This window comes from Anolis carolinensis, chromosome 5 (assembly GCF_035594765.1).
Source record: "Anolis carolinensis isolate JA03-04 chromosome 5, rAnoCar3.1.pri, whole genome shotgun sequence".
NCBI lineage: Eukaryota > Metazoa > Chordata > Lepidosauria > Squamata > Dactyloidae > Anolis > Anolis carolinensis.
The window spans coordinates 168,082,857-168,108,923 of record NC_085845.1 but is presented as its reverse complement, the minus strand read 5'-3'; the positions used below and the strand labels follow the sequence as shown (position 1 = coordinate 168,108,923).

Sequence of the window (26,067 nt, the reverse complement as noted above, 5' to 3'; positions counted from 1 at the left end):
CTTTTATAACCCTGTGGGTTAAAGTCTGAAATATGGGTCAGTGCATATATAGGTGTGTCAACATGTGCTGAAATCTTGGCATGTTTATGAGGAGGAGGGATGGTTCAACAAATGCACAGCTGCAGCCAGTAGTCCAGTTGTCATAATTAAGTGAGAACACTCCTAAAAGATAAATTGGACTTATAGAAGTGAATACCAATGAGACCAGGTGAATCCCAGAAAATGTCTTTGGAAAATTAAAAAAAAAAAAAGAGTGCCCAAGGGAGGGGAGAGAGGCAATTTTCCCTACTCATAAACAACTCATTCTTAATTTTGAAATCATGAACTCTCAAATGTGGGTTGGTTTATGCACAAGCATATTACATGAACATCAATGATGAAAACAAAAAGAAGAAAAATAGCATCACTAAGATATTTAGTTGACAAATCCAGCAGAGCAAGCCTTTGCAATATAGGGGAATATAAAGGGCAAATAAAAAGAATGAAAGAATGAAAAGGAAAACAGGCTCGAGAACTCAGAAAAGTCTATTGTTGTTCAGATAGACTGATTGTGGGAGAGTGGAATCAGCCATCTTTCCCTCTTATTTCTTATCATATAGAGTGAGTTTGTGAGAATAATGAAAAGGCTTTCTCTGCTGTTGGTGCTGAAGCATTACTTTGGAGCAGAAAGTGCAAGAAGATGGTGCTGCTGGTGGAAATAGGGCCAGCACAACTCAGACATGTGTATATGTATATTTATTGAATATATACTTATATTTGATAATTATAGTGTTGTGGAAATATATGGCTTGTCTTCCACAGGGCAATAGGTGAAGAAACATCAGATCCCATAGGTGTTGTGGTGGGGGCTGGCAAGCAGAGGTACAAAGCAGTAGGGTAGAAAACTAAGGAAGAGATGAGGAGGTGCTACGCTGAACAAGTGGGATTTTTTTTATCTAGCAACTTCAGAGTTGTGCTGGCCCTGTTTGCAGCACATATAGTATTGGTAATCACAGTTTTGCTGCTGTGGAAGACTTCTGTAAATGCAAGTTAAAACTATGTACATGATAGAAGTGAAATTGTTTTCATTTACAGCAGGAACCCTCAGGTAAGGGCAATGGGTCCACTGTTGCTTCCCAAATATGTGGCAAAGTGTTTCACTTTTTCATGGGTCTGCTCTTCAGCTTTCCTAGCAGGAAAGGAGAGTGACAAGTGCTCTTTTGCTATATCTAGCACATTGCAGTTGAACTGGATGCATGGAGAGGCACAGGCCCTGAACTTTGAAAGCAGCCAATTTTTTTCAAGCCACATTTCCTGCAGCTGTTCCTTCTCTCATTATCCTTCTAACCACAGCCCACTTGGCTTCATCTTAACACCTTTCTTGCATTTACACCAATTGAAGGCCTTGCTTTTGGGGTAGAAGGGGTAAGAATGAACCTGGACATTTGTGAAATGGGAATTCTTCTCCCACTTGTAGATTTTCTGAGTAAGTTATGGAAGGGGCAGTGCCCTCTCTATGGCTGGAAGAGCTGAATAATTTGCAGTTCCTCTGCTTCCTCCCCTCTGAAGAAAGCGATACTTGCCTGGCAATCTGCAGAACAAAAAATGGCAATGCTGAATCTTCTGACAAGGGCAGCTGAGAAGGCATTCATTTCATTTGTAAATAAGGTTTTTTTCTATTTTGTTTTGTATAAACTAGCGCTTCTCTTGTGAATATTCAGGTTTAGAGAGGAGAGGGGTTTTAGGTTGTGTTTCCCCCCTACAACTTTCAGGCTGGAAGTAGTTTTATGTGTGCCCAGGCCATTAAAATGGTGGAGAATGAAAAATTGCATGCATTGAATACCTCTTTCTAACCTGCAGCCATCACATTTTTTCCTTCATGGTCAGAAAATGCCATTTCATCAATTTTAGCCTTGCTAGTGTTTGTGACAATAGAAGCACACCACCTCCTTTCTTTGATTATAAACTAACTCCATGGCATAATCTTTCCCTGGAACACTAGTCCTGAGACTTTATGCTGTTTTTTCATGGTGATGGGGTGAACCATCATTTTGAATGTTCAGTTTAGATCATCACCCAGCACTACAGGGACTTCTCCAAAGTTATGTTGGCTTGGAAACCTTGAGAATGGGAAATGCCCCCAGTTTACTAGTACTTAAGGTTTATTTGAGCTGAGTTTGACTGTACTGATAAGCCTGCCACTGGTGGCTATTTCAGTATTCCCATCCCTTCAGCTGAAACCAAAAACATTAGAAAAACATACTTCGGAGAAAAATTGAAGTAAAAAACAAACCAAAAAAGATGCTAACTGAACTCTCAGAATGATTCCAGAGTTGTGTTTTAGGTTAAGGTTCACTGTTACTCTCATTTTCATACAACCTTTCCCCCTGAAGTTTGCTCAGTTTGAACACTGAAAAACATGTTTACATTTATAGGTTTAAGTTTGATAATATTCAAGTGCTTTACAAATGTTAATTTGTGTGCATGGAGCAAGACAAATGTCTCCTTTAAAGATTACTAGAAATGTTGGAGGACTTTCAATGATATTTCATCTGCAGGTATCTTGTGTATTGCCTTGACACGTATTAGCCTCTTGGGCTTTGCCACTTATCTTTCATTGCAACATACAGTTTTCGTTTTGTTGAAATATGACCAAGAGGGAAAAGGCTGATTGTTTGAATCACACATATAAGTGACACTTGGAACACCAATTGATATTTAAGAGTGCTATTTTGCTGAAAATATCAAGTGAACATGACAGAAAATGTTAATATCAGGTGTCTGTTTATGCTAGAGTGAAGGCAGTAATGCTGGTTTCTTAATTTGCCAAAATTCCAAGACTTTGTACAACAATCCAAATTTATGTTGATCATCTCAAAAATGCAATTTCTTCTTCCCTCTGAGGAAAATGTAAGTAGTTCCTAACATTCCTGTTAATTTTTAAGATTGATTTCCCCAGTGAACTAAAATTGATTGTCTCTTGTGTGGGTGAGTGGTTCTGTACCTGAACTTACATAACATAACTGGTATGGTTCTTGGCCTGACATCTCTTGCCATTCATGTTTTTAGAAGGGTTTTTTGGATTACATTTTCATCTTTATTCTTCTAGAGCCATGATGATATGTGTATTGTGAATGTAAGGGAATAAGGGAGGAATGGCGCACTTCCCAAGCTGTTGAACTTAGTATGGCATGTAGCCAGAGCATCTATTCTGGCATTCTATAATGGATGTGATACAATGTTTGCCAATTTAGCAATACACCCTGTTATATAATGTTATAGTGTCTGGTGCTCCATGAATATGGTGAATGGGATATTTTTCATAACAATGAGAACATCAAAGAAGGTGGGTTGTCCCTACATGATCACTGATCTACAGATTTTCCTATCCCTCACCTGTTCCCTTGCATAAGCAAATCTACTGCATTTCTTGGACTTACAGAAGTCCAACACAATCTCAGTTTGGGTTCTATGTTTCAGCCACATTCTTATAACCTTTCTCCTCCCCTTGGGAGTCTTTCACTCCCAAATTCCTTCATCCAAATTAGCAGTTGTCCTCATAACACCTGCCATTATAATGACAAGGAACTGGTTACAAAGAGGTTTTCTTCTACTGTTCTGCAGATAGTTGTTACCATACCATGTAGATATATACACACATCTTCATGCCAGAAAAAAATTAGCACATTATTCATTATTACCTTTGGTGTTTCTCATCTGCTCCAAAATATGACATGTGTTGGTTTCCTTCCATTGCACCCATCAGAAATAAATATATGAAAGATCAAGAACTTAAATTCCTGACAAATGATGAAGGACCTAAATCCATCCAACATGTTTGTATATCCTCTTCCATAAGTGCTTCCCTGCAATTAAATACTGAATATACTAGGTCTATCCAAGTGGAAAACTTCCAGTATACTACTGGACTGCTCAAATACGAAGAAAGTAATTAGTGGGACGCTAGTTGTGTCCCCCAAGGGCTTATTTCCAGTTTGTAGCCAAATAGGCTTCCAAGCCATAATTCTTGTTCTTAATACTCCCTACACCCTCACCACTTGAAAGTTTGGTTTGGGTAATAACCGCCCATTATAGATCCAGGCATAAAACTTCATTTCTATTACATTTCTGGAACCCCTCAGACAAAACTCAATCATCTCATTCTCTGAAGACTGATTTTGATGGTTTGAATTCCCCTTTGTAGAGTTTTAAAATTTCCTGATTCCATTTATCATAGGCAATAATGGGAATTGTCATATCATCCTATAGTTAGTGCAGATTACATCTTGACAAAATGAGAATACAATGTAGTAACAAAAGTCCACTGAAAATAGAAAATCTAAGTAATGAAGACTGAATATCTATTCACACAACCAAATCAGCAAGGTAGTAGACCAGTCAGCAAGGATGGGCATTCCCTGACAATAAAATATACTTCTGATTTTATTTAAAATTACTTAATCTGAATGCAAAAGCCAACATTGCCATCTGAATATTAAGACTGATAAACTTTAAATTAAGTTATATTGACCATTTCCACAATGAGTGTATATATTGATTGACTTAGTCACATGTCTTACTCATATGTGGTATGCCATTTCAAAGTTATTAGAAGTTCATTATGGAGTATGCTGGAGTGGCCACCTTCTAGATGTTGGAGAGGAACATGTTGGCCCTCCGTGGAACCTTGGAAAGCCATATCTTCCCCATACCTTGTTTTTTTAAAATGTCTTTTAAAAATATTTATTTCTAAATTGGCTTCCTAAATTTCTCCAGGACCCAGCTGACTTCTTGAAATTGTCTTCTTTAGGCATAAAATGGTCTACCTTCCCTCTGGGAATTTTCCCCCATAGTCCCTAAAAGGCAATATATTTAATTTTTAGAAGAAAGTAAGAGGTTCTAGGGGATCTTGGGACCTTCCAAAAATGCTCACAGGAGGCCTCCTGAGTCCTGCAGACCATATTACATCCCTTTGATATATGGAACAATTTTACCATGTGCCAAACATAGTTTGAATTCATTCAGTCAGCAAACAACATGCCAATTTGATAATTTGTATTGGGCAGATAATAAATTGTATTTTCAATCAGTCACATAATTTTTGATTTATTTAAGCTATCACAAATCATAAATTCCAGTATCTTGACATTTTTGGAAGGTTGAACTGATTCCATAGTGAGTTGGCTGAGCTTCCTTCATCAGCATTGGTGTTTGCGGAAGCACAAAAACACCCTGATGAAAAGCTGAGCAGTGTAAATGTATTCTCACATAACATCAGCAAAAAGCCTGGATATGTACAGACACATCCCAAACAGTACCTTTTAGCAAACATTTTGAATCTTTTGTCTGAAACATGCATTTTCTCAAAGCAGAAACAATGCAACATTTCCTAACTTTTTTTAATGTTATGTACTCATGCTGTGCCATATATGATACCATCCGCTTATTTGATTGCGGTTATATGTAAATATAAGTGTACATATGTATAGGCGCTAATTACAACAGCTATATTCAGGTTGGGGAAGAGGGTATTTTTTTTATATGTACAGTATTTCCATATTAAGCAAGGCATGGGGTAGGGGAAGGGGAATTGACTTATGAGTTGTGGTTTTCCTTGGTCTGTGGTGTTTGAAGTTGTTTCAGTGGTTGCTTTTGCCAGTTTGGGAAGTTTACCTGAATGTTCTATGTGTGTGCTAAGAAAGGGACTCATGTTGGGGGAGGTTAGGGGGCTGGCAGTGGGTGGGGAGGAAAGGGTGTTAATAGTTTCCTTAATTAGAACACGTATTGATTGCTAGAGAATAAATGTTTGAGATTATATGTCTGCAACACCAGACTATCCCTCCCTTAGGTTGTCTGTTCTTATGTTTTTCCTCTTCTCTCTGAACGCGGCCATTGTTTTGCTCTCCCTAATTCTGGGATATTAGCATCACCCACCATTTCAAAGCTTGTTTCTTTTCCTCAGGTATTCAGGATCATTATGTTTTCATTTGTTCTTTCTAAATTATAAGAAAGACTGCTCTTCTAATACATCTCTATATCCTTTTCAGATGGAGTGATGGATCATTTTGAAGCATCTGCTTAGCATCTGTATTAGGAACTTGTCTATGCTGAGTTTGTGCCAATTTTCCTTACTGGAAATATTCAGATCTCGTTATAAATTTGCTTCTTGATTTCTTTGCCCCACCAATATTGATAATTTGGTCACTCCTTTCACCTTTCTGATCTCTCTCTCTCCCTTCCTGTGGTTATGTCTGTGTGAGACTTGTGAAGATTTCCAAGTAGCACACTTTTGAGGTACAGATTTTAGTGATAAAAGCCATTGTGGATATGTAGCTGGATTTTTTTTTTTAAAAAAAATGAATCCATAAGCATGTGTTTACAGGCATGTGTTTTCAACATCAAAAGTCACTTAGGTCATTTCAGGATTCATGTGGAACTGGTGTTGTCCCCAGGGTGTTGGAATCCAGGAAAATGGTCCTTGGATGTTTGGAATTCCTACTTCCTGAGTAACACATTGAGTCTTGGAATAAGACCAGGACTTCTCAGCCATGAATTTTACTGAGTGGCCTAGTCTTGGCCAGATTCCTGATTTATCACTAGAATTATAGTAATTTTGGAAAGATAAGAGTTGTTTTATAGATGCCACCCTGCCCTATGGGTCAGGGTTTTATCTCATACTTGATGTGAATAAAAGATAAATAATCATATTATCTTCACTCAACCATTATATTGATTATTATATCTTTGGTATTTATCTTACCCATGGCAACCACTTCTGGTTAAAATGTTATTGAACTCCATCAAGTTAGGCAGTGGCACGATTGAGCGCCAACTTTGATTTGTATTTTAGAATGATCTTGTGAGTCTGATGAACTGTTAACATGACCAGACATTACTGAAACACAGACACATCCCCAAAACTCGTTTTGTGTTATATATATTTCCTAATTATATACAGATTGACCCATTGATCAACGTTCTTATACTGTAGCTCTTAGTTACAATACCTCGTGCTAATATGTAAACAGTTTATTTGTTTATAATACAATGAGCCATCTTGTGTGCTTAAACATTATTTTAGAACAACACAAACATTTATAGGATGGAAGAATGGAATTGATGGGGAATAACCACTTTTGTCTGATAACTCATGATGCTGGCTAATTATGATCCCTTTCTTATTTTAATTTCTTTACCTTTTGTATCCATGAGTTACTCTTACCTTCTCTGTCTCCTATACTTTCTGGCCTGAGGATACTCACAAGTCATATCAAAAACTCTTGGTCAACTTTAAAAAAACCCACCATAACATTATGTTACCAATCTAATACATTTAGAAGACTTTAAATTATTGGTTCCTTATCTCAATGATCTTTCATACTTCATCAATAGTTTTTTTTACAAAACTGCTAATATTATATTACCTATACTTTCTGTTTAGAAAATCTTAAGTTGCTGATATCTCATCTTTATGATTTTTTTCATAGTTTACCAGTATCACTTCTAGAAATTGTGTGCATTACTTCCCTATTTCTGCTTGCTATGGCCATGTTTGTATAGCATTCACAATCTACTGACAATTCAGTTTCTTTTCTGACACTATTTGTCCAATAGTTCAATGTTTCAGAGTTTGCTTTCCTTTCTGATACCATGGCATCGATTGAATACAAGTCATCAGGAAGCTCACATGCACAAACCCCACTGAAGCAGTTGCAGTGGATTAGTTCAGAGATACATCACTCCATCACCCTCCAACATTAGGAGATTTCACTGTTTCTTAATCTTTATCTGTTAATCCAGAATTTAATTTTTGGTCATAAACAAGATTTCTTAGCAATGAATTCTTGTATTTTGCATTACAAATTGAGATACATTAAAGCAATTGAGAATGTTGTCTTTTATTAAAAAGAAATGAAGAGACAGGGCTTAAATAGTTGATCTTCTTAGAAGTAGCTGCAAGCTAATGAAGAGATATCCAAACCTTTTTTGACACATGAAGAACAATGGTACTAGTGTTCTGTGATGTTTATCTTGCAAGAGGGTTTCTTGCTTTGTGAGATGGATGTCTTCTGAAGGAAGTGATTTTCAGTATAGACTTGCCATTTCAACCATTTGCCTTTTTAGCTAAAAGTGTATACATTTGTATTGTGCCTTTTTGATTCTTGGTTTCCTAGGAAAACAAACTTTGCTTAAGAATATTTCCCCATGGAAAACCTCTAATTGGAATCTATCAGCTATTCAGTTCTCCACCTGGTTATCATGCTTTATTCATGCCAATTTTGAACATTACACTATGTGATGCTTGTCAAAGGTGTGTTGTTAGTGCCTTTCATTTCTGTATGAACAGGGAAGCCTGTTGTATTGGTTTATATTAGTAGAAGTGTCAGCTCAAACAATGCTTTGCATTTTTCTGAATAATGGAGGATTCACAAATCTTTGCAAGCAAAAGGTCCCTGGATCTTCTCTGTTGGGGTGGGGGGTGGGAGTTTGAGATCTTGCCTTTTGCTTTCGCTTGGATTACATAGGTGACCCACTGTAAAGGCAAGGAAAGTCTCCATCATAACAGAAACCATGAATTTGCTGCATTGTTGATGTTAATGATAATGTTGTTGTTGCTATTATTAACAAGTCCATACAAAGTCTTGAGCATAAAAATACTTCTAAAAATGAACTATCTGCAGAATTAAAACAATTTGAGTCACGCTCTTCAATAGATATAAGACGAAAGTCAGTAGAATGGCATAGTAAAATCCTTGCAGTCAGTTACTTAATGCTTGTTGAAATTGAGAACTTTTGACTTCCTGATGATCATGAAGGATGGAATTATCCTAACCCCAGAGGGTGATAATAGCTTGGAAGCTGCCACCCAGATGATCCTCTCCCGTAGTTCCCATCAGATGTAGCCCTGAAGCATCAAAAGAGCCCCCCCCCCGCCCCACACACATACATCTCACTGCTCATCCAGGTACTTATAGGTAGATACAGTCCTTCATATAGGCTTGACTTGAGTCACGTGACCAGCACTTTGAATTTTGGAAAAAAAAGAAGTAGCCACTAGAGTGGTCATAACAAATGGATTGTGTGGCCCTAGTCATTAATGTACTTTCAGATATTTGAGAAGAGTTTAGAGCATTCAGTTGTCTCAAAGGCAGCCCCACATAGATAGAATTCATTACAGTAATCCAAAGGGGGTGTAACCCATGGCTAAATCAGATATTTCTTGGAAAAGACGCACATTGGCTTAAATGTGTAAATGTACTCCTGGCCACCTCAGAAATCTAGGTGTGATGGGACTAAAATTAGGTCTCAGCATGATGTACTTTTCTTGCTTCTTTGCAGAGGCAAGAACATTTACTATTTTTGACTGCATGTCCCAGAATTCCCTAATCAAAATGACCACTGGGAGTGGTAGTCCAACATTAGGAACTTTTTAAACTGTTTTTTTTTTACTCTTTCATCTAACCCCTGGGGCCACTGTGTCAATGCAAAGGTTTGTAGCATTTTAGTGGGTCATAACAAATACTTTATATTCTCTTTTTTGTACATAAGTGAAAAAATTGTACAAGCTGAATCCACATCATTCACAGGAGTGCTAATGAGGTTAGGAAATTTCTAAGAGTCACTTAGTGAGGCCAAGACAGAGATGGGTTGTGAATTTTAATATCCTAAGCCTAGCATGGTCACAGGTCAAAATGATATCTCAGTTGCAAATGTATAAAATTGAAGCTGAATTCAGCTAAAGCCAGCACAAATCATTTTCACCCAAGTTAGGTGAGAACTAGGCCAGAAGCAAATTATGCCAATTTAGGACTTGCATGTACTGATGTGTATGAATTGAATTTTCTTCAAAAACAGCTTACGGTGAATAAATTTAATCATGAAGCTGAAGTTTGAAGTCACTAGGAAAAGATCCAGCTTGTTGCCTGTGTAGCAAGATTTTTATTTACTACTGATTCTTGGGTTATTTTACTTGATTGGATTTAAAGAGCATTTTTGTGTGAAATATATTTCTAGTTTAGGCCAGCATAAATATTACTATACCCAAATACAATGTTGCTTTCTTTAATCTACCATATATTGTCATCTACACCGTCCTATCCAGAGTTTCCAAGGAAGAACATGGAAGGTGTACATTCATTCAAATGACTTTTCCTGACATCTGATTTAGAAGGATGTATATTAGGCTTGGGACCAAATGGCTAACCAGGTCCACTGCCCCATTTGCAAGTGGCAGGTTTAGGTAGACATTTCTGTAATTATCATGAGGGATTTTGTTGAAATTTGGTGCAGCTAACAGTTTATTGTTAGTTTTGATGGTAGTTGGGTGATTTCTTCCCCCTATTATTTTTGGGTTTGTGATGGCAAAGATGATTAAGTAAACAATCCATCCTAGAGGGACTTGAATTTATTCCTTTCCCTTATGCTGAAGAGATTTCTCAATGGATAATCTGGGTGGGCATCACACTAACCCATATGCAGAGATAGGCTAAGGCATGGAAGATAGTGAATAGTGGAGATGGGTATAGTCATCAATCTCTGATTAATTCTTTCTCAGGAAAGGCAGAGAGGGCAACAACCTTTATGACAATCTATATAACAAATTTTTGGGATTCTTTCCCAAACATTTCCCCACAGAAAGGAGAGAATTTTCCCCTTTGCATGTTGGGTTGCATGCGTCATGTCCTCATTCACATCTTGATGCTAAGATTCTTTTGCTTGGTGCCAACTTTCTTTCTGCCTTTTTGTAGTCACTGTGGTGAATGCAGCATCATTCAACTTCCCATTTGCAACTTGGAAAAAATGTCCCATTTAAATAGGTCACATTTTGATCCTGTGCCAACATCCATCACTTAATGCGTATGTGTCGCATTTTCCAACTTGTACTGCCAGGGTGAAATTTGCAGCTAAAAATGCTGCTGTAGCTTGAGATTTGATTAGATCTTAAGTTCACGTGTTTCTTTACTGAGTGATGTAATTGATGAAAAGGCATTCTGCACACACAAGAACCGGGTCCTGACATTGTTTCTTTGTCAGACTTGACAGGTGTCATGGGGTCCCAGAGAACCTAAAGAGGGTGGTCTACACTCCCCCCCCCCCAATTTTTGGTGAGCAAGATAACTCCTCATGTGGAGGCCTTGGCTCAGGATTGTGTGCTGCTGTAATATCTACCCCTCCCTGAAACTTAAACTGGGGAAACAGCACATTAAGCTCCCCACCTGCATGCTTCACCTCCACTACAATCCCTCATCTCTGTTGTAGCTTTAGCTTAACAAGAAACATTGGGAGACTTCTGAATGGATCACCTGGATACCATGAGAATTAGCCCTGGGATAAAGAGGGAATGAAATGGGGAGGAAAGTAGCAAGGATGAAAGACAAAAGGGGATGGGGAAAGGAGGGACAGGTAATATGAAGGTGAGCATAAAAGAGAGTGTGTTTCCTTCCCCCCCAACAATTTCACAGCCCAATATTTAAATCCTTTTAAAAAAGCTTTGGAAGCCTGATCCTTTTATACAACTTATAAAGACAATGACACATACTACTGTGAAATGTGAGCTGTCTTTTATATGCTTTTTAAAAATGTTTAATATAAATCTGGGGCAAGGCATTTAAATGGGGAAAGAAGGTAGATATTCTCCAACGTAATCTGCTTATGATCTCAATTCCAGGCTGTAAAGTTCAGATAGGAAGGTTGATACTCAGCGTTAATAATGTTTTTGATAGTAGGACAATTCTGGGATGCCTTTGATTGTTGAGCAAAAGAGCTGCACCGTAGCCCTTTGGCTTTCTGCTCATACAAAAGATGCTGACTTGAGGTACAGTCTTTGAGATATATATATATATATATATATATATATATATATATATATATATATATTCAAAGCGAGTCATTCCAAATTATTAAAATAATGGAACATAGTGTTATATTTGTGCTATCCCCATTTGCAGCAGCACAACTGTTGATGGGGAAGGGCCAAGCGCTGCAGAAAACAGTTCCTCTGTTTGTGGCTTTAAAGGCACACCTGTAATGCCTTTGCACAGTTATAAGGGCTCAGTTAATGTAATTAATATATAGATAGATGGATGGACAGACAAATAGCCTGCCTCCTTGTTGACAATATGTTTGTTGATTCAGATTCGATATTAATGTAGTGCAGCTGTGGAAATCCTCCAGTGGCATGTCCAGAGAACAAATATATATTTTTAAAAAGAACACACATGGAAAAACCCAGAGTTACAGTGGTAATGGTCAGTTGTATCAGTCATCCTTGACATTGGAGGGACTGTACTGTCATTACTGTTGATGGTTGGGCAACTACTGTATATTTTGCCATCACAAGGCAAAAATCATCGTCTGATTACTCAGAAAAATTGGTATCTGTGCAATACATGCCCCGCTAGAAAGCAGGTGCTTTAAGATGATAATCTGTAAAGTTTCCTTTCAAAACTCAAGTGGGAAATTTCTAGCAAACCTTTCTTAGCAGAAAAAGCAAGATTTGTCTACAAATAAAGTAAAATATATAATAATGTCTTCAGTTTGGAATGGGGCTTTATTGATAATTTAAAGAGACTAAAATTATTATTTTTATTTGTGAACTGAGCGATGGGACCAAGTTAGAATCTGAAACAGAAGAAGTTCTGAAAATGAATGTAACTGTAAATGTTAGATTTTGTCTGTATTGGGAAAGAAGAGGTGTTGTTTCAAAGGAAAAAACTGCCATTTACAAGCAGACCTTTCCAAAATAGGAAATAATTATATTGTGAAACACCCATATTCTTGTATGATCTAGGGTTGGTTTTGTTTTTGTTTGAGTGGTCAATTGACTGCCTCATCATCTCTTATAGATTTTCACAGCTTCCTTGCCCACATTCTGACACAATGTCTAAATAGCCAACTTTGCTCATTCAAAATATAATTTTGGTATGCCTGCTTCAAGCAGTGCATCCTTGATGGATGTGCTTCTGACTAAACATGTTGTTAATCAGATAGATATTGATAAGATTGTGAATGTGTTTTTAAGGGATAGTGTAATCTCATAATGAGCAATAGTAAGATGTGTAATAGTGGAGGAAGCAAGAACTAAGGGCACAGTTGAATTTACATAGCTATTAGATTTATCTGTCCCTGTTTCTCTTACTCCAACTGGATTTTCTTGCACCTTAGAGAGAGTACGAAATTGATAGCATAGGCTTTTGTAGCCAAATCTACTTCTTATAAGCATTTACTGTAGCACACATTTCCATTCAACCCTGTCCTCCTCTTCACTATCAATGGTCTTTTCTTTAGTATTTATGTGCTACTTTTGCTGAAAAGCAGGGAGATGATAATTGTCTGAAATGATGCTATTGAATACTCACATCTTCCAGTTTATTTTTTATTGAAGAAAAGGTGAATCTATAGGATATCTGCATGTAACCACTATGTAAGCTGATCATCTGAAACATGCTGTATAGTGACAGGAACTTTAGTACATATCCTTATTTTGTCAGAAATCTGTGACAACAGAAGAACAATACATTGTTCTCACCACTTGTTACAACACTTTGAATGACTGGCATCCCAAACAATTACATAATACATTGCTAAGTTACCACTTAGTAAATCAACGTCTGTATTCATTCCCTGAGTGTGCAATATTTATGAGAGATGAGACAATGAAATAGATGAAAAAAAGATATATGAGACACATAATTTCAGTAAGTCTGGAAATAATAGCAAATCTGCTCCAGTTGTGTCTTCTGCACATGCTCTGTTGCTTTTTTATAGCGGAGAGTAGCTGTAACTTTTAAAATAGTGCAGTGGCAGTTGGAGACTTCCCTGTTGGTAGGGCTGTGAATTTACTCGGTGTTTTAGTTTGAATGTTAAAGGAGTTATCCAAAATGCTATTCTAAGATTCAGACTAAAGCCCAAAGTGGATTCACTGACATTGGAGTCACCAATCAGCATTAATACAGTGCCTTGCTCATGGATCAACTCCACAGTGTATCTCTTCTGAATATGGTTATCAAAAGGAATTTACAGTGAATAATTATCTTGTAGATTCTTCTATTTGATCTGTAGGTTACAACATGGACTACCTTTTAAAAGAAACCAGTAGAAGAATGGAGAAAATTTTATAGAACTCTATTTCAAAGAATGGGAAGCAATGTTTTGAATTGATGCTAGTCTGGATCTTGACTATTTAATTCTTAAACAATGTATATTTGTCCAGATATTTGGTTTGTTTGAGCATTATGTGTATCAGATGAGAAATGAATATTCCTCCACAGTGAAAGTCCCTTGATACTCGGGGCCAAGCTTTTCTCCTGGGCATCTCCAACCACCAGGGAAATCTGGATTCTCTCAATCTTTTGCTCAGCATCCATCAATGCCTCCTGTATTGAATCCTATCATCTCCATTCTACCGATTTCATATCATTTCTTTTAGTCTCTTCACACATTCATAGTGGAATTATAGAAACATGACTGCCAAATTACTCATTCTGTCCTGAAAGAAATATGTTTATATGTATATGCAAATGTGAAACAGTAATTGACAGCAACATGATAGCAGCAGGTGGCAGCATGGGGTGACCTAAAATCCTAGCTGCAGTAGGAACAACAATAAAAACTTTAAAATATCTAAATAAGATGAAAAACCCTTGAGCTATTTTGGAAAATATTGTGAATAACTTTTGATAGAAAAGCTAATTTTTATGTAGCTTGAAAGTCATCAAAATAAAATGATCAAGAATGGAAGGTGTGCAGAGGAATTTGTTGCTGAATTTTAAAAGAGAGAAGAGAAGGGTTGAATGTGCTGTATGCGGAGAAAGAGGTGAGTTCCAATGCAACATGGTGGAAGGAATAACCACACTCATAAATGTTCCTTTGATTTGCATGGCATATAATGTTCTATGAAAGTGTAAATAATCTATGTTATTTTTAATGAAGGTGGTTCCAGATAGTAGCTTCTCAAACTGGCCATTGAGCAAAACACAGAATGTTAGAAGCAACCCTACTCCTCCCATACCCAACAAGATTATTATAGAATTAGCTTAGGTACCCAGTAATCCCCGGTTTAGATCTGTTGCAATGATAAACATAAAAAGTATGCATTGTTGGGTTTGGGATTTAACAGTGGGCCATTAGAAAATGCATAAGAATGTAGATAAACTGCAGCCTCCATCATCATCTGTCAATGTTCCAACCACACCAGTATTCAAAGTTGGCCTTCAACTCCCAGAAATCCTAACAGCTGGGATTTCTGAGAGTTGTAGGCCAAAACCCCTGGGGACCCACAGGTTGCGAACCACTGGGCTAGGCAAATACCTCACTGAAACCTACAAGGGTGGGAGGCCTACAAGGGCAATTCTTTTTTGGTACCTTCTGGCACTTAAATAGAAAGAAGGGGGAAGAAGAGAGAGAGAGAGAGAGAGAGAGAGAAAGATTGTATTGAAAAACTACTTCTCAAACCTACATTTTGCCACATTTTTCCAGTATGCTTTCTAGAGAGATTTCTCCATTCTTGATCATATAATCTGTATCATGGGGAGCTTGACCTGATGCTTTGTGGTTCACATTCTTGACATATAAGCATATAGGCTTTCCGGTAAATGCTGATGCTATTCCTTGTGGGCCAGATATCTTATGTTTACAATATTAATTGAAATGGCAGAAATTGCTTGACAGAACTTGGAGCATTTCCCCTCCTGATACTCATTTGGGGTGGCTGTAACCCCATACACAGAACTCAGTTCATTTTCTATATATTCCCCTCTCCCTATTGGTTACATTATTTTCTTAAAATATGGCAACCCTGAGCCTGAAGGCCAAACCTACAACCATTTACAGAAATATTGATTTACTCTTGAAGCACTGTGAAGAAATATGGTTTTAGGGAGACTCCCCTCTCCCCCCCCCCCGACTTGTCCTCGCTGCTGTGACAGACCTTGGTGTCATCTAGAAAGACTAGGGAGGGCAAAGCACAACCAGTAGGTCATCTACAGCTTTGACTGTTGGATTTCCATTTGCTTTCCAACCATTCCTCCAGAGCTTCTCCAAAGTAAATGCTACTGAATATGTTTTTGGGCTATATCTTTAAAAAGCAGCTTAAGCTCTAGAGTGGAAACCTCTGGCTTACTGGCAGACCTTTGCAAAGAGAGGAGCTCAAGCAAAATGTGCAAAAGGTGTATGGTCTCTTTTCTTTGATTGTGAAGAGGAAAAGCAACAACTACACCAACCATTCAATCCATTCTTTTTTTCTGTCAAAAAAGGCTGGGCTTTTGTTAGGCCATGGCAATATTTGAAATAAGGTTCCAAAGTCTAACATTCCATCTTGCCCTATAAAAGTCCTGGTATGTCCTATTTATTTACATGGGTTTTGGGCTGGTTATCTCTTGTTAGCCAGTTGAAGGAAGGGGATTCTCCTCTAGGTATATGTGCTACCCAGATTTGCTCCATTAGGCTTTAGAGCTTTTTCAATATTTTAGGATGAAAATCAGCATGGTAACACACTCATAGCACTGTGTTGAAATGGACAAACCAAAGTCCCAGGGCAGTGTAATGTAATAATAAATGAAAGAATTGGCAATCACTCCTTGCTGCTTTTTAACAGGAATCAGCATGGGATTTCTTGAAGTGACTGCATTGCCCTGCCTGCTTAATGTTGACAGGCTTTTTTATGTTGTGATACTGCTCCCCCACCACATGTTCAAGATCTGTCCTTGGTCCTTATATAAGGAAGAATGCATGTGCATAATACAGAATCAACTTCTCAAGAAATTCCTAGTCTTGTGGAAGAGGAGATGGCAAGTCATGGAGCAGTCCTTTAGGCAGCATCCCCAAACTGTCAGCTGGGCAATTTTCACTATCCACAAGTAGGTACTTGAGCTGCCATCTGTATATATGCAAAATTCATCCAGCAAATTTGGCACCTGAAAAAAGATTTGAACTCAGGACTCTTCTTGAAAAAATATTCTGGCCTTGGGTTGATTTCTCCTCAGTGTCTTTGTTACATGGTTGCAAAGTGGGAATTGAGCCAGTAAAGACTGGATTTTCAAATTAGCATCACCATATGAAAAAGGTATTGAAGGCGATAGGGATCTTGCGTAAATGTTTCATTCCATTTCATGAATGTAACTAACAATCTGTTTGAGAAGGTTACTGTGGTTGTCTCTGTTCAGAACATTCTGTTGTGGTGGTTAATCTGAAATGCCTTTCCAATAAGTCTTGCTGCATAGTTAGAGGCGACTGCGACGCTAAGTGAAGTTTTTCCTTTGCTTTTCAAAGATAGGTCTAGGTTGGCAACATGCCCTAAAGCAGCCTCACTCAACCTGGCACCTACCAAAGATGTTGGACTATGAGCTCCATAATCCAATGGCCTCACTGGCTGGGGGCGATGATAGCAGTCGTTAAGCACACCTAGAGGGTGCCTGGTTGAGGGAGGCAGCCATAGACCAAATAGAACAGATAAGTATGGGATTATCCCTTCTCAATTGTTATGTGTGGTGAAGAATAACCCTCTAGCTGAAAACATCTTGCTGCTTTTCCTATTCTAATCAAACAACGAGATATACCCCTCCTCCGTTTAGAGAAGAATGGCTGTCTTTAAGCTGTTAAGCTGAATGCCACAAAGTGGTTCTTGCTGCTCTGCGGTGTGGAACGGAGGCCTGGACGTCAAATCCTCCAGCAGCTCAAGGTTAAGTGCAGGCCGCAGAAATGCCCTTCGTCAGCTCGCTCTCTTTCTATTAGCTGCGGGGGACACTGTAGAATTTTAAGTATGTTTCTGCGTGTGAGCAGAACTCTCTGAAGATAAGTAATGTGGGAGATTGTGTACGTGTGCTTGCATGCAGAAGAACCACCAATTCTTTCAAGACTTCTTTCAAGGAGAAATTTTTCTCATCGCTCCAGAAACTTAAGACAAATATTTCCAACACTTTCTAAGCCATGTTTCTGCTATGGGGGCTGGAGGTGCTCCCCTAATTCATCTTTACTTCCAATCACTGTGTTGATTTTGGATGTTCTGTCACTTGCTCAGTAACGTCAGTCTCTGATGCCTGCATGGGTGGCCCAGGAGAGTGAAGTCTGATGCCTGTCATGATTGTCCTAGCTCAGAGAAAAGAAGGTTAATGGAGGTCGTGATAGTAGTATTGTGCACATCTGATAGTGAGGGAGGGCAACTGCATTTCAGAGCCACTGAGGAGCAAATGGAAGGCAATGGATAGACATTGCCTAAACGACTTAGAATACCATTGAGGCAAGGTTAGCACTATTCTGACTTACAGCAGTAAGCTCTGGCTGGTGGCTAGGTTAGCTAGGGGATTTTGGGAACTGTAGTCCACATACAACTCTTCTAGGTTCTGTTCAAGCTATATAAATGTGTTGTGATTTTTAGAGTCATGTCATCTCTCAAAGAAGCACAAACATAACTTTGAGAGATTTCTACCCACTTATCTTCCCATTACCACAACTCAAGGGATTCACTGGGGGGAAAGAGAAATATAATTTATAACATCGATATGCCTATGGAGTATAAGTAGGCAATCTGTGACTGTTTGGAATTTCTTTGAACCTACAAGGTTGTAGCAGAAAACAAATCTTCACTGAATTGTGTGAGGACTAAATTTTGTTGAAACTAAGTCAGGCTGGAGAGACCATGAAGGCTACTTTTTCACATTTTGACTGTGCCAAAAACAAATTAAACCAAAAGGCAAGAGTACAAAACAGATTTCAGCAGACAGAGAAGTCCACCAAAATTTACCTGCATACACCCCAGAGTCAATGGATTAGAGTTTGTTTAAAAAACATGACTGAATTTAAAACGTTTCTATCCCTTTTATCAATATTGCCTGTGGCAGAATTTCCAGAGTTCTGATTCCTTTTCCTTCTAAGTAAAGGACTCCTTTGGAGCATGGAATTAAGGAGGTAGGATCAATCCCACACAACTAATACACCAACAAAAGCTATATTAAAAGACAAGCAGGGAGGCAAGAAGGAAGACAAGGAAGTGGATTATCTGCACAAGCCCTTGAAAAATCACCCCCCCCCCCACTCTACCATCTTGATTATAATTATATGTTTATGTAATATCTAATTTATTTATATCCTACCTTTCTCATGACATGGGATCCAAGGTGTCTTACAAGAAAGCAAAAACAAGATAAAGCTAAAAACCTGATGCTGAAAAGCTTAAAATGCAATGAAAGAAAATATATTAAAATCCTGTTAGTACAAAATCATTTCATAAATATAACATGGATGATGAAATATATTGCACACAAACACTCATGACATAAAGAGTCTCCATAACAATTCAACCATCAAATGCTGTTTAAATAACAAGGTCTTTTCTTGGCAGCAAGAAAGCAGAGAGGTGACCAGCCAACCATTCTGCGGAAGGGTTGCACTTACTGTATGATTTATATTGTAAGCCTCCCCGAGTCTCCTGGGGAGAGGGGGTGGGGTATAAATAAACTTTTATTATTATTATTATTATTATTATTATTATTATTATTATTATTATAGTCCCACAGCTTGGGAGCAACCACTGAGAAGGCCCTCAGTGCTGTGTCCCCCCTGGATGGGCCAGTGCCATGATGGGATGGAGAGAGAGCTCTCTCCAGCAGATCTTAAACCTTCAATTTCATGTAGGTTGATATGGTCTTTTAGATAGTCTGGACCACAACCATAATGGGTTTCATAGAACACAGCCAGCACTTTGAGTTATGTGCAGAAATGAACCAGCAACCAGTCAACCTATTTCACCAAGGGAGTTGTATGTTCCTTGCAATCAGTCTCAGCCACTATTCTGGCAGCAGCACTTTAAAGTTTCCAAATGGATCCCAAAGGTAGCACCATATTAGAGTGTATTACAGGGACCCAAATGGGATGTTATGAAAGCATGTGTCACTAGCCAAATCACATGCAGCTCACCACAATACAATACCGCAACTTGAATGCTCCGACAGATACATAAAATGGTGCCCTACATGAAGTTTCTTTTTTTCCTGTCAAGCTTAGAATTTTCTGTCTTGGGTTTGAAGCAGAGGTATCACTTCACCTTACATGCAATTCTGTGTAGACCAGAGGTTCTCAACCTGGGGCCCCCAGATGTTTTTGGCCTACAACTCCCAGAAATCCCAGCCAGTTTACCAGCTGTTAGGATTTTTAGGAGTTGAAGGCCAAAAACATCTGGGGACCCCAGGTTGAGAACCACTGGTGTAGACTGAAGCCTCAAAGTCTGAAGCAAGCCAACAGTCAGGCATAAAATAGATCTTTCCTAAACCTTCCCAATATAAATATTTGCATTTGAATGTCATCCTTTGTCACTGATTTTATCATACTCAAATGGTTGCTAGACAAGTGCAAACCTCTCTTTTAAAGTCCTTATTACCCAGACATTAACTTTAAATATGTTGACGTTAGAATTTACATTAACACATAATTGACAGTCGATATCATTTATGTACATTATGTAAATTATTTTGAAATTATGTAGTATTTGTTGATGAATAAACTGGGTTTATATAAACAATATAGAAAATAATAACAGAATGAAAATTAGGGGCACAATCCTGCAAAGGTTAATAATGTTGGTAATATGTGACAGATTACTGACAGTTTTGGCAAATGTTCTTGTCAAGGGCATTTGTAAATATTCTTTACATCTCTAGTAATGAGTGAGCCAAAACACCCTTTATTGACATCTAACATTAGCTAGCTATATGGGCTTTCAGGAGGCAGAATGAGATTCCTAGGAAGATCTGAGTGCCAGTGTTTCTATTGGGCTTGCTCACATATGTCATTCACATCAAGTCATAATGCTGTTTCTTCTTCTAATGATGGCTTAGTTGTGTGACCTGTAATAACAGATCCATTTTCATATTCTGCAGTAGTGGGTAAGTGGCAAATCAAGTGGTCATTGTTACTAATGGTAAACACTCTCAGCTGCAGATATGAATCTATTTATTTGTTGAGCGTTGTCTACTAGCATTTCATGAGATTCATACCAAATGGGCTGGGATACTTGCATATGTTGCCACCATTGTGTCAACCTAAAAAAAGATAAACTCTTTATCTGCATGTTATATTGCTGATAGATAGCCCTGTATTAAAGAATATATTATTAACCCTAAATTGGTTCCTAGTCTCTGAAGATCCCGGCCTATATCCAACTCTTAATTGAACTCTGAGGCTTTCAGCAAGTTTTTGTCAGAAGGGACAGTCCAGAATGTGCTAGACTGTTCCAGCTGTCTGCTAGCATTTCATTTCATGCCATCATCCCAGTCATTTATATTGGACAGCAGCTCTTAAATGCAAGCAGGGAATCTGTTTCCCAGTCTGATTTGCCTCCTCTGTACATGGACTTCTGAATTACTTTCACTGTGTTGGCATGACTGTGAACAGCAGCTCTTTAGGTCCCATTTGATCATGGGTGGTGGTGATGGGAACTTACTGCTTGTGGCTATAGTTTGTATCCTCTCTCTGGTAATCTTTGTATGAAAAAATACAGCAAGTTTCTAAAAGTAGGCAGTGAAACCACTAAACCTGGAATCTGCTTCCCAGAGAAGAACTCGGAATTCTTCTGCCTCTGAGCCACTTTGAGTTCACCTAAGTTTCAGCTCAAAACCTTCCAGTTTTCTGCTGGATTTAAATGTATTAACTGTCCCTATCTCTCTCAAACACATGCAGTGACACAAACACATCACTTGCACAGCTCTTTTCTTAAATCTTACTGTAAGAATTTTACCATGACAGTTAAAGTGAATTCACAGTGCTCTAACTGTACAGTATGGGTCCACTATTATTTGCAAAAGTGTGCCTGGAATAATGAAAATTCATGCGGTTGTATGATCATTGGCTCAATTTTTTTCAGCATATTTGCAGCATTTCAGTCCTAATGAAACAGGGACTGAGGAACTGGCTGGGTGGGTGGAACTCTCAGTCCAGGGGCATCACAGAGAGGTACTACTGGCTATCAGACTTATAATAAATAATAATAAAAACTTTGTTTATATCCCACTGTATCCCGCTATAGGGACTTAGGGTGGCTACCTTATTAATGAGTTTGGCCTTTTGAGGGCAAAATGAAGATAAAGAGGCAAGGACTGGTATTCACCCCTCTTTGGGTTGGCAAGTGCAGTTGAAGGGCTTCCATTCCTCCTCTTTTCACTGCCTGATTATGGAAAGCATGCAATTGCTTTTTATTAGGGTTGACTGAAATAAAGTCTGAGGACTTAACTGCGTAGCAAACTGTTATAGGTTGAGTATCCATTACCTGAAATATTGAGGACCAGAAGTATTTGGGATCTATTCAAATTTTGAAATACTTTTATTTGCATATGCATACATAATGAATATCATGGAGAAGGGACCCATATCTAAACATGAAATTCATTTACATTTTATATATAGCTTACACTCAATTTTGAATCATTTTGCACATGAAACAAAGCTTGTGTACACTGAACACCAGAAAGTAAAAATGTCATTAATCCCTTGTGACCAATTTTAGAATGTTTCAGATTTTTGCATTCCAGATAAAGGATGCCCAATTTGTACAAGGACTGTTCACCATCTGCTCCCATTTCTAAACAATCTGTGTGCATTATTAGAGCAATGTATAAGTTGGTACAGGTACTTCATTTCAGGGGGCAAGTGTTGTCAACACAGGGCACTCGTAAAGATTTTCTTACTGTGGATTCATTTTAATGTTCTCACCTGCAAACATTCAGCAATGGATCATTTCTTCTTATCTAGTTTGCTTTTAGCCCAGTGTGAGCTAAGCTGTTCAAGTTCAGTTGGAGTGTTGGGGCACAGCTAGTTGAATTCCAGAGAAAAATGTGTGTGTTCTGGCCGGTGAATTTATGAGCTCAGACATTTAGGTAAGAAAATTCAGCTTGTTGTCAGACTCCATCAGATAGCCTTATTGTTGGTTTTTGAGGACACCTATTTCGGTTTCAAGCCAACTTGCTGAATTTATGGAGTTATATTTCAGATGTTTAAGAGCATATTCAAAAGGCATATAAATATTCAGATTCATTTATCCTCTTTTTTTAGTATTAATGCAATAATAATAATAACAATAATAATATATATTTATTACCTGCCTCTCCTTGTGGCTCAAGGCAGAGTACAATATGGTTGAAACAGAGAGACAAAATACAAGACTTGTGCTCCAAACTGAGATGTGTTTTGAGTGCTTTTTGAGCCATCCCAAGTTCCTCTGGGTGATGGTGGTGGGATATAAATAAAGTTTATTATTATTTATTGTTGTGGCATTAAAATCACCTGAAATATAATAAAATGGTTTTAGTTGATAATTTAGATTTTTCCAGCACTCCAAAGGGTTTATCTTTTTAAAAAACAAAAAGAACAAGAAACATTATTATTTTCATTCTGAACCTTGCATTTTGTTTGCACTGAAAAGGTACTGTTGGCCTCTGGGACATTGTGATTATGACACTTAGATTCCCAGGCAGTAATAGCATAGAAAATGTCTTTGAAAGTATGGTGAGTGTGTATGTGTGTGATGAAATCAAGCTTATATTACAGTACAGGTTGGAAATGATGTAATTGTCCCAATGGCAAATGTACATATTCAGTGTTTCCACATTATGTTTCAAGGACATAGGTGTGATTCCTAAGAGAGTTGGCCTTTTACATCCATCAATTCCCACAATTTTGGTGCATAATGTGAATGTAACAACATACACTTTAATGTGTTGAAGTGCATGGAAACTATAGTGTTTATTAGGGGTGGTCAGATTTTAGGGTTGCAGGATATAGTTTGATTTTTACTGAAGTTTAAAGACCCACTGATTAAATCCATGGGAGAAATAGTAGGTAAGGCAGTTGCTTATATATTTCAAATGTGTAGGAAGACACACAAAATCAAGGAACAAGAATACTCCAAGCATATAACAGGAAATCTCTCCTCATATTTTCGAAACCCCACTCCAGCATTTTTAACTGTTACTAACTTGCTAGGGATCATAAACTTGCACATAAGCTATAAATCATCTAAAGAACCAATAGCTGATCATGTTCTACTTTCTGCCTGCTTCTTGTGTATTGCCAATCTAGAACATGATGATGACGACTAATGCTGTTGCTTTGCTTTTTGTTTCTATTTACATGTTACATCCAACTTAACAAACTGAAGTCCATCCATGTTCAAAATCATATCTGTTAAGTGTAATCTTCCATTTCATGAAATCAGTTGTCTTAAATTCGATGAAGATATGTCTAACGGGGAAATGGTGAGCAAAGTTGAGATGTAATTGCAGACAGAGATTCCCAAAAGGAAGCCAGGGCAGTGGGGAGGGGGGGAGGATGGCATGTTGCACTTTCTTTTACCGAAAAGAGACTTCTTGTGGTTAGTCTGGCAAGTTGCTACTGCTGGATGTTAAGGGAAATCCAGTGCTAAAGAATGTAAAAAAGTGACTTTTTGCTAAGGGATGGGCCTGAAGGCACAGCCCAAATAAAGGTATCTTTCCATTGATGGCTCCCACTGGTAACATGTTTGGGAATCCCTGGCACAGGAGACTAGTGCCTTCCATGGAAAATAGCACATATCATTTTCTTTCTTCATCTCCTGCTGTTTGCTGAACATTTGAAATTCAGTTGGGGTTGTCAACCATGTATCTTGAGGTTATGCTTTTCTTTTTAAAATTGTAGGGCGCTGAGAAGGTATGCAAACCACTTTTGCCTCTGTTCCATTCCTTGGCCCAGCCACATTCATTCTACCTCCAAGGGCAAAATTGAGGTGGCAGAAGTTAGAGAAGGGCAAACAAATGAAAATATAATGAATGGCACAGAGGCTGGATGGTCTGCATCCTTCTTCTTCTTCTTCTTCTTCTTCTTCTTCTTCTTCTTCTTCTTCTTCTTCAATGCTTTGGATCTTTTCATGTGGTAGGTACGGTTGGTAGGCAACAACCCTAAATTAAATGCCTGAGCCAAATGAGATGGGGGCAAGATGGTCCTGGGGGGTGATTTTAATTTAATACTTTATCTCTTGGTTGATTGTTGTAGTTAGTGCAGGCTTTGCAATTATTTGAGGGCAGGGAGCTGGGGAGGGGAGGGTTGAGAGTTTGGTAGGGAGAGTCGGGGAAAGCATGGTGTCCAATCCCAGCAATGTTACACCTGGGTTCCTTTCAGAATGGCCGATGGTGCTATTTCACCATACCGTATGGACACATTGCTACAAATCCTGGTTGGGGGAGGGTGAGACAGAAGAACAACGCACCCTGAATGCAGGCTTGAAGATACAAAAAGCATCCAGTATGGGGTTGAGGCAGAGACTTGGAAATGCAATTTCCTAACACAACTAACGTGGGGGAAGGAGACATCCTTGTTACTTTCCCAGTGTAGCGTCTTCCCAAGGGAAAGCGCGGTCGAACTCAGGCTTGCCTCGTCTCTCTGAGGCCCAAATCCCACTACCCCCACCAATCACTACTCTTCTTTCTCCCAATCCTCCCTTTCCTAACCCCCCTCTCTGATTCTTTTTTCTGTAAATAGCTATTTCTGATTTCGGATAAGCAGGGATCGATAGATTCTAGGAGGGGGGAGGACAATTGTTTTACTTTTCCCCTTTCTCTTCTTGATTTTGATGTTTGAACTTGAAAAAAACAGTATATATATAAATGTGTGTGTGAGAGTGTGTGTGTGTGTGTGAGTGTATACACACATGGATACACACATACACAGAAAAAAAATGAACAACAGTGACAACACACACACAAACACATATGCAGTGATATTGTGGAAAGAAGAAAGTTGTTGATTTCCCCCCATTGATTTATCTTGTTTCACACCGGGAGTTGTTTTGGGAGCAGTTGGGTTTTTTGGGGTGGGTGGGTGAAATGTATAGATTTCCAGTACAGTATTGCTCCAACAACGAAGGTGAAATGTTAAAAACAAAAAAACAAAAAGGAGGGGGGAGGGAAAGGAGCAACAAAAAATAAAACAAAATGAGAAAACTTTGTGATGTACAGAATCTGTAAATAGTCAAAAGATTCTTTCTCTTTTCTAACAGCAAATTATTTCTGTCACTTTATATTCAAAAATAAAGAAACCTACCACAAAATATCAGGGTAAAAAACCACAAAA

General features: G+C 38.3%; 1 protein-coding gene across 2 annotated transcripts in view; it reads left to right on the top strand.

Annotated features, from left to right (window-relative positions):
* grin2b (glutamate ionotropic receptor NMDA type subunit 2B) overlaps positions 1–26,067 on the top strand; it is a 303,629-nt gene extending 277,562 nt beyond the window's left edge. The window contains exons 13-14 of one of the 2 annotated variants that reach the window (XR_010006831.1): positions 1–20,032; positions 20,162–26,067. The exon at positions 1–20,032 is cut by the window's left edge and continues 2,435 nt beyond it. The gene's annotated coding sequence lies outside the window, so the exon portion shown is untranslated. The other variant, XM_003226634.4, reaches the window with a different exon arrangement.